The sequence below is a fragment of the Mustelus asterias genome, chromosome 10 (assembly GCF_964213995.1).
Source record: "Mustelus asterias chromosome 10, sMusAst1.hap1.1, whole genome shotgun sequence".
NCBI classification, from domain to species: Eukaryota; Metazoa; Chordata; class Chondrichthyes; order Carcharhiniformes; family Triakidae; genus Mustelus; species Mustelus asterias.
In genome coordinates, this window is record NC_135810.1 from 4,249,871 (window position 1) to 4,260,221 (window position 10,351).

Consider the following 10,351-nt stretch of genomic DNA (forward strand, 5'->3'; position numbering starts at 1 on the left):
GCAATAATCTCTCCCTCAAGGTCAACAAAACAAAGGAGAAGGGTGAAGGAGAACATGTCCCTGTCTAAATCAACGGGAACGAAGTAGAAAGGGTCGAGAGCTTCAAGTTTTTAGGTGTCCAGATCACCAACAACTTGTCCTGGTCGACCCCATGCCGACACTATAGTTAAGAAAGTCCACCAATGCCTCTACTTTCTCAGAAGACTAAGGAAATTTGGCATGTCCGCTTCGACTCTCACCAACTTTTACAGATGCACCAAAGAAAGCATTCTTTCTGGTTTTATCAGAGCTTGGTATGGCTCCTGCTTTGCCCAAGACCGCAAGGAACTACAAAAGGTCGTGAATGTAGTCCAATCCAACACGCAAACCAGCCTCCCATCCATTGATATCTACACTTCCCGCTGCCTCGGTAAAGCAGCCAGCATAATTAAGGACACCACACACCCCGGACATTCTTTCTTTCACCTTCTTCCATTGGGAAAAAGATACAAAAGTCTGAGGTCACGTACCAACCGACTCAAAAACAGCTTCTTCCCTGCTGCTGTCAGGCTTTTGAATGGACTTACTTTGCATTAAGTTGATCTTTCTCTACACCCTAGCTATGACTGTAACACTACATTCTCCTCTCTCCTGTTTCCTTCTCTATGAACGGTATGCTTTGTCTGTATAGCGTGCAAGAAACAATACTTTTCACTGTATGTTAATACATGTGACAATAATAAACCAAATCAAATCAAAAATCAAATCAGGCACGATCCCGTAACACCACATATTTAGCGTGCTAATCCCCCTGACACTCAGGGTCAATTTTGCATGGCTATCTAGCCCACACATCTTTGGACTGTGGGAGGAAATCGGAGCACCCAGAGGAAACCCACGCAGACACGGGCAAAAACTTCCCGTATTACAACAATGACAGGACTTCAAAGGAAATTTTACCACCTCAAAAGTACGTTGAGGCATCTGGAGATCATGAAATATTCTGTGGAAATGTAAATTTCTTCCCTTGGGAAATAAAATTATTTTATCTGGTTTGTTGATCTGATATCTGATTACAAAATGTAGAGGCAAAGAAGTTATTTCAGTACAGGCATAGAGATATGGGTTGCAAGGATAATTTCACAGAAACCTCCAAGGTTGGTTGGCCAACTTAGGGCATCTTCCAGGATCCACAACTGATCTCTGCCCTCCTACCCCAAAAGCAACAATGCAAACGTGGTTTTGGTACATTTCAAGCTTGCAGCTCCAGATAAATCCCTGTGCCAATAATTGAAATGTTTTCTGATCTGAACTTTCAAAGAAAATAAATGATGAACAATTTGTCTCACTAACTGCCTGGATTTTGAAAGAATGAAACAGTAGCGAGGGAGTGAAAGTGAGAGCACGAAAGAGTGGGAGAAGGAAAGGGAAAAGTGAAAAGCAAGTGCAAGAGAAGAGAGAAAGAGGGGGTGAGAAAAGAGAGGAAAGAGAAAGAGGAAACAAGAGAGAGAAACAAGAAAGAGCGGAAGGAGGAAAGATATAAAGAGAAAAGAAACAATAGAGAAAGAGGGGATAAGGAGAGGGAGAGAGAGGAAAGACATTGAAAAGTGAGAAAGAGAGGAGTGAGAAAGAGGAGGGCAAAAGGAAGAAAGAAAGACAAAAAGAGAAAAGAAAGAAAAGAGCGAGCAAGGGAGAGAAAAAAAGAGGAGCAAGAAAGAGAGGAACGAGAATGAGAGGAGGGGAAAAAGAGGAGTGAGAAGGGGAGGAGGGAGAATGAGAACATTGAGTAATGACACAGGAAGGAAAGAGCACTCAGACCAGAGGAGGGCCATGGAAGAGAGGTTACATTAACAACAAAAACAATAAAAATCAAGAAAGGTCGAGCAAAAAAGAGCACACGTACACACAAATGAATTGGAATTTTCCAAAATCTATGCATTATCCTTTTCTATTTATATTACTCATTCTTCAAGCAACACAAGGTCCTCCACCAGTTAATTTATGTGAAGAGATTAGTCATGCAACAGAAAGTGACCAAGCTTACAAGAAATCCATCTGGTGTTGAAGGGGATAGTCAAACATGAAGAGAGTGAGTGGGTGGGGAAAAGGTCACCTACTTCATAACACCCTAAGGTTAGATGTTCAGTAATTTTCTTTTAAAAAAAACACATGGCAGGAATGCCAGCAGTAAAATAGAACGAGCAAATGAAACGATGTTTCCTCAGTGACGGTTTGGTGTTGTTGATTTCTATCCATGCGAAATACGCTGTCCTGATCAGACTATTGATGATACTGTACTGGTCGCCCACATGGGAACTGAGTTACAAAGATTCATGGACCCGCTCTCCCATGGCTATAACTTGTTCTCCTGATAAGAAGCACCGAGAAAACCATGGCCACGGGACAAATTGTTCAAGCTTTGCCCCCAATCACACTGAAAGCGGTTAGCAAATTCTGTTCATTGGGTCCATGGTGGCTGACAATCTGTCCCTTCAGACAGAACTTGATCCACCCACAGAGGAAACAGCCACCAACTCTGATCAACGCACGAAAACCACATGGAATAGATCAAGCTGACCCTTAGGTCCAAGAGGATTATGAAGCCTGCGATCTCAACCCCTTTTTGAATGGCTGTGAAACATCCACAAAACCTACTAGGGCAGCACGGTGGCACAGCGGTTAGTACTGTTGCCTCACAGCACCGGGGACCCGGGTTCGATTCCCGGCTTAGATAACTCTTTCAAATGTCTGTGTCTGCGGTTTTTAAAATTCATGACTCACAAGTAGGCTTACATTAACACTGCAATGAAGTTACTGTGAAAATCCTCTAGTTGCCACGCTCTGGCGCCTGTTCGGGTACATAGAGAGAGAGAATTTAGCATGGCCAATGCACCGAACCAGCATGTCTTTGGACTGTGGGAGGAAACCGGAGCACCCGGAAGAAACTCACACAGACCTGAGGAGAACATGCAAACTCCACATAAACAGTGACTCAAGCTGGGAATTAAACCTGGGTCCCTGGCGCTGTGAGGCAGCAGTGCTAACCACTGCGCTGCCCCATTGTGGGTTTCCTCCGGGTGCTCTGGTTTCCTCCCACAGTCCAAAGATGTGCGGATTAGATGGATTGGCCATGCTAAATTGCCCCTTAGTGTCAGGGGGACTAGCTCGGGTAAATGCATGGGGTTATGGGGATAGGGCCTGGGTGGGACTGTAGCCAGTGCCGACTTGGTGGGCCAAATGGCCTCCTTCTGCACTGTAGGAATTCTATGGTTCTATGACTCGCTCAATAGTTTTCACCTTTGCTGGGTATATCCTGGCAGGACAACACCATGAATGTGACATTCCCTGTGCCAGCTCTTTGAAAGAGTTATTCAATAATTCTCTTTCCCCATAGTCTTGCAAATCTTAGCAAAGACTCAGTAATAGAAATAGTCCTCAGTAGTGAATGCTTTAGGTATTTTGATAAATGTACTGGAATCTGTGACATAAACTTTTTTTGTGGTGCTTTTGCACTTTCGTTCTTCTCGGAATAACGTCATAGGAATCAACTGTATCCTTGAAAATCAAAGTGAGTAAAAGCGAATTTCCCCTACTGCCGCAGCCAGAACACACAAAAAATACTGTTGAGAGATCCATTGGACAAACAATTTATAGTCTAGGAGAAAGGGTGCTGATGGTTGTTAAAGTTTGAAATTTGGCATTCCTGAGTTCGCTCTGTTGAGTGTAAGACAAAAGCTTTGTCAAGGGCAGGCGATGGCCTAGTGGTATTATTGCTCGAATATTAATCCAGAAACTCAGCTCATGTTCTGGCGACAAAAACAGAAAATGCTGGAAAATCTCAGTCGGTCTGACAGCATCTGTGTGTGGATCAAGTTCTGTCTGAAGGGACAGATTGTCAGCCACCGTGGACCCAATGAGAATAGAGCCAACGTTTCGAGTCTAAATGACCCTTTGTCAGATGTTCTGGGGAGCCGGGTACAAATCCCGCCAAGGCAGATGGTGGAATTTGAATTCAATTAAAAAAAGTGAAATTAAGAATCTACTGATGACCATGAAACCATTGTCAATTGTCGGAAAAACCCATCTGGTTCACTAACGTCCTTCAGGGAAGGAAATCTGCCATCCTTACCTGGTCTGGCCTATATGCGACTCCAGAGCGACAGCAATGTGGTTGACTCTCAACTGCCCTCCAAGGGCAACTCGGGATGGGCAATAAATGCTGACCAGCCCATGTCCCTCAAATGAATAAAACAAATTATCAAACTTTCCTTCAGCAATGTTCACGTCCTGTATCACCAGCTTAATGAATACTTTACCTCGGTATTCACGGTGGAAAGGGATCTGGGTGGTTGTACTGCTGGATTGCGGAGGACAGAAAGGATCGAGCATGTGGACATAAAGAAAGAGGATGTGTTGGAACTATTGAATGGCATCAAGGTTGGTAAGTCGCCGGGACCGGATGGGATGTACCCCAGGTTACTGTGGGAGGCGAGGGAGGAGATTGCGGAGCCTTTGGCGATGATCTTTGCATCGTCGATGGAGACGGGAGAGGTTCCGGAGGATTGGAGGATTGCGGATGTGGTCCCTATATTCAAGAAAGGGAACAGGGACAGCCCGGGAAATTACCGACCGGTGAGTCTAACCTCAGTGGTTGGTAAGTTGATGGAGAGGATCCTGAGAGACAGGATTTATGATCATCTAGAGAAGTTTAGTATGATCAAAAGTAGTCAGCACGGCTTTGTCAGGGGCAGGTCGTGCCTTACGAGCCTGGTTGAGTTCTTTGAAAATGTGACCAAGCACATTGACGAAGGAAGAGCGGTGGATGTGGTCTATATGGACTTCAGCAAAGCGTTCGATAAGGTCCCCCATGCAAGACTTCTTGAGAAAGTGAGAGGGCATGGGATCCAAGGGGCTGTTGCCTTGTGGATCCAGAACTGGCTTGCCTGCAGAAGGCAGAGAGTGGCTGTGGAGGGGTCTTTCTCTGCATGGAGGTCAGTGACCAGTGGAGTGCCCCAGGGATCTGTTCTGGGACCCTTGCTGTTTGTCATTTTCATAAATGACCTGGATGAGGAAGTGGAGGGATGGGTTGGTAAGTTTGCTGACGACACCAAGGTAGGTGGTGTTGTGGATAGTTTGGAGGGATGTCAGAAGTTGCAGCGAGACATAGATAGAATGCAAGACTGGGCGGAGAAGTGGCAGATGGACTTCAACCCGGATAAGTGTGTAGTGATCCATTTTGGCAGATCCAATGGGATGGAGCAGCAGTATAAAATGAAGGGTACCATTCTTAGCAGTGTAGAGGATCAGAAGGACCTTGGGGTCCGGGTCCATAGGACTCTTAAATCGGCCTCGCAGGTGGAGGATGCGGTCAAGAAGGCGTATGGCGTACTAGCCTTCATTAATCGAGGGATTGAGTTTAGGAGTCGGGAGATAATGCTGCAGCTTTATAGGACCCTGGTTAGACCCCACTTGGAGTACTGCGCGCAGTTCTGGTCACCTCATTACAGGAAAGATGTTGAAGCCATTGAAAGGGTGCAGAGGAGATTTACAAGGATGTTGCCTGGATTGGGGGGCATGCCTTATGAGGATAGGTTGAGGGAGCTTGGTCTCTTCTCCCTGGAGAGACGAAGGATGAGAGGTGACCTGATAGAGGTTTACAAGATGTTGAGGGGTCTGGATAGGGTGGACTCTCAGAGGCTATTTCCAAGGGCTGAAATGGTTGCTACGAGAGGACACAGGTTTAAGGTGCTGGGGGGTAGGTACAGGGGGGATGTCAGGGGTAAGTTTTTCACTCAGAGGGTGGTGGGTGAGTGGAATCGGCTGACGTCGGTGGTGGTGGAGGCAAACTCGTTGGGGTCTTTTAAGAGACTTCTGGATGAGTACATGGGATTTAATGGGATTGAGGGCTATAGATAGGCCTAGAGGTGGGGATGTGATCGGCGCAACTTGTGGGCCGAAGGGCCTGTTTGTGCTGTGGCTTTCTATGTTCTATGTTCTATGTTCTATGACAAAGGAAAGTACAGCAACAGTTGGTTGTTTCTCAAGCCTTTTCCTTCTACCCATGTGGGGAGAGGGAAGTGGGATCAAAATTACCGCAAAACCTGCACTACCAAGGACAGATAGTACTCGAGCATCAGTTTTGTAATTTGTTCATGTGACTCTGCATGGATAATAACACATTTCATTTATATAGCGCCTTGAACTGAACAGTCTCAAGATGCTTTCAAAATGATCCAAGTTCCTACTACAGAACTTTGAAATCAACTCAACTACAGATTTTCTTAAATTTGATAGTTACATTCACTTTGGAAGAAATAATAGCAAATTGGATTATCTAAATGGAAAGAAATTACAACATGCTGCTGTGCAGAGGGACCTGGGGGTCCTTGTGCATGAGACGCAAAAACCCAGTCTGCAGGTGCAACAGGTGATCAAGAAGGCAAATGGGATGTTGGCCTATATCGCAAGGGGGATAGAATATAAAAGCAGAGATGTCTTGCTGCATCTGTACAAGGCATTGGTGAGGCTGCAGCTGGAATACTGTGTGCAGTATTGGTCCCCTTATTTGCGGAAGGATATATTGGCCTTGGAGGGAGTGCAGAGAAGGTTCACCAGGTTGATACCAGAGATGAGGGGTGTTGATTATGAGGAGAGACTGAGCAGATTGGGTTTGTACTCGTTGGAATTTAGAAGGCTGAGGGGGGATCTTATAGAGACCTATAAGATAATGAAGGGGCTGGATAGGGTAGAGATGGAGAGATTCTTTCCACTTAGAAAGGAAACTAGAACTAGAGGGCACAGCCTCAAAATAAAGGGGGGTCAGTTTAGGACAGAGTTGAGGAGGAACTTCTTCTCTCAGAGGGTGGTGAATCTCTGGAATTCTCTGCCCACTGAAGTGGTGGAGGCTACCTCGTTGAATATGTTTAAATCACGGATAGATGGATTCCTGATCGGTAAGGGAATTAGGGGTTATAGGGATCAGGCGAGTAAGTGGAACTGATCCACTTCAGATCAGCCATGATCTTACTGAATGGCGGGGCAGGCTCGAGAGGCTAGATGGCCTACTCCTGCTCCTATTTCTTATGTTCTTATTCTCCTCAGGCTCAGTAACTTCCTTTGAACCACATTTCAATTCACCAGTTAATTAGCACTAATCATTTCCTTCATTATATTTTGACTTTAATGGGCCAAGAATATTTGTCTTAGCATCCTTTGGAAGATAGGCTTCCTCAGCCTGGAAACATTGCATTGCTGCTTTCAGTGACCTGTCCACTTATACCCACAGGATCTCTCTCTAGCAAGAAACTCTCAAGTGCATTCTTGTCCACAGCATAATCCATATCCATCTTCCTTCTGTCAAATCTCACTGTTCATATTTCTCAGTATTAAACTGCTGATGTGCATGAATGAACAACAATTTGTATTTACATCGCGCCTTTATTGTAGTAAAAAGCCTCGAGGCAGTTTCACAGAAACGATTATCGGATGAGGTATTCAGAGAGATGAGCCAAAACTCGGTCAAAGTGATGCACTTTCAGGAGAGTCTTAAAGGAAGATAGAGAGATAGAGAGGCGGAGAGATTCATCTGCTTAGGACCTAAGTTCTGGAATTCCAACCCTGAATCTCTCCGCCTCTCTATCTCTCTTTCTTCCTTTAAGACTTTCTAAAGTAAGGTGGCCAGAAGTTTACACTGAACTCCAGATGTGGTCTCCCCAAGGCCCTGTAAAACTGTAGCAATACTTTTATACTCAATTTTCCTCGCAATAAATGGCAACATTCCATTTGGCTAATAACTTGCTGTACCTGCTTGTTAACCATTTGTAATTCATGTACCAGGACACCCAGATCCCTCTGTGCTGTAGACTTCTATAGTCTCCCTCCATTCAAACACAATATAGCTTTTCTAAGCTTCCTGCCAAAATGAATAATTTCACGTATTCCCACATTATACTTCATCTGCCATCCTCCCTCCCCCACATTTAACTATTTACTACTTAGCAGACTCTTCATATCACCTTGCCAATTTACTTTCTTAATCACATCGGGAAAGTTAGCTACCATACATTTCGTCTCTTCATCCAAGTCATTGATACAGATTGTAAATAGTTGCAACTCCAGCACTGATCTCTGTGGCACTCCAATAGTTAAAGTTTATCAACCCAAAAATGACCCATCTATCCTTAATATCTGCTTCCTGTTAACTATTCCATCCTCTACCCAGGCTAATGCGTTCCCCCCACCCCATGAGCTCTTTTATCGTGTATTAATCTGTTGTGTGGCGCTTTCTTGAAGACCTTTTGGTAATGCAAATATATCACATTTACAGGTTTCCTTTTATCTACCTTGTTTGTTACTTCCTGAAAGAGCTCCAATAAATTACTCAAACACAAATTCCCTCCCATGAAACCATGCTGACTCTTTCTGGTTGCATTGATTTTCTAAATGCCCTGCTATTGCCTCCTCAGTAATGGATTCTAGCTTTTACCCAAAGACAGACGCTAGGCTAAACATCAGCCCAAAGTGCCCACAAGAGGTTTCACACAAGCCTCTTTCCACCGCATCTGCATAACTTTTCATTCTTTTCTCCCTCATGTACGTACCGAGCTTCTTCTTAAACGCATCTATACTGCTTGGCAGAAATACTCATTTTGGGAGAAAGTGCCACATTATATTCTAACAACTCCAAGCTAGTCCTGAATTCCTTTTTGGGTTTATTAGTGACCTTCAGGGGGCATGATCTTCTGGTCCTGCCGATGGTGCACTCCGACTGCGGGTTTCCCCGGCAGTGTGGGGGTGGGATTCAATGGGAAATTCCGTTGACAGCTGCGGGACTAGAAGATCCCAGTGCCCCACCAAGGGTGGGCGGGCTGCCTCCCATGACCAAGAAATGCACCGAGGGGAGGCCAGAGAGTCACTCCCCCTCTGATACCAGATTTATGTCCCCTAGGTTTTAACTCTTCCAGCAGCTCTATTGAACACTGTCATATTCCTAAAGATCTCTATCAGGACATTACTCACTTCTACTTTTTTTTCAAAACCCCATCCTTTTTTCGGAGTTTCAGCTTGTTCAGTCTTTCCTGTTAATTCTAATCTCTCAGTTCTGTAATGTTTTTCTTTGCATCTTCTCTAGTGCCTCTGTATGCTTTTTAAAATATGCGGACTAGAACCATGCACAGCGCACCAAGGTTCTGGACATCACCATTCTGCTTTTCAACTCCATCCCTCTTGAAATGTACCCTTGGACATGGATTGCATTTTTCTTTGTGGCTTTGTTAACTCGTTGCACTTTCTTTTCATGATTCAGACCAACGAGTTCTGATGATTCCTGAAAGCAAACAGTAAGCAACTTGTTACGGCATATGAAGAGGACACTTTCTCTTCTTTGCACTTTCACATTGGCTCAGGCTTTCTCGTAAACAGATCACCAGTCACAGGATGTTTTACGTCGAAGGCCATGGCCGCAATTTTACCATCCCGTCCACCATGGGAATCGGAGCAGAAAAGGGGCGGACAATGGAAAGGTCTGTCCACCTCAGACGAGATTTTCCTATTTCAGGGGAAGTGAGGCTGGATAATCCCGCCCAGAGTCACAGGATTTGCGGCCAGTGAGTTTAATGGCACTCTGTGTGATTGATGTGTAAATCCTCCCGCCATTTTTTTTAATCATTCGTGGGGCATGGGTGTCGCTGGCTGGCCAGCATTTATTGCCCATCCCTAGTTGCCCTTGGAGGAGGTGGTGATGAGCTGCCTTCTTGAATCGCTGCAGTCCATGTTCTGTGGGTTGACCCACAATCCCATTAGGGAGGGAATTCCAGGATCTTTACCCAGTGACTGTGAAGGAATGGCGATATATTTCCAATAGTAAGAAGTCTCACAACACCAGGTTAAAGTCCAACAGGTTTATTTGGTAGCAAATACCATAAGCTTTCGGAGCAATGCTCCTTCGTCAGATGGAGTGGTCTCTGTTCTCAAACAGTCTGTGCCCTGTTTTTCAAATTTCAAAAGGTTTTATTTATTTCCCGTGCATTCTTTGTTCCATCTGGTGTTTATATTCCACATGAACCTCCTCCACCCTCTCTTCATCTCACCCAATCAGCATTTTCTTCTATTCCTTTCTCCATCAAGTGTTTATCCAACTTCCCCTTAGATGCATCTATACTATTCACCTCAAACACTCCCCTGTGGGAGCGAGTTCAACCCTCACACCACTCTCTGGATAAAGGATTTATGATTCTGGAAAGAAATCTTTCCTGAAATCCTTAATGGATTTATAGATGACTAACCTATAACTATGACCATTAGATTTGGACTGCCTCTTTCGAACCCTGTCATGGATTTTAAAGATCTCTATCGGGAACATCAGAATTAGGAG

At 44.8% G+C, this 10,351-nt stretch overlaps 1 protein-coding gene across 1 annotated transcript in view; it reads right to left on the bottom strand.

Annotated features, from left to right (window-relative positions):
• The window catches only part of ubac2 (UBA domain containing 2), a 209,019-nt gene that overhangs the window by 87,771 nt on the left and 110,897 nt on the right, over positions 1-10,351 (bottom strand). The window lies entirely within an intron of this gene.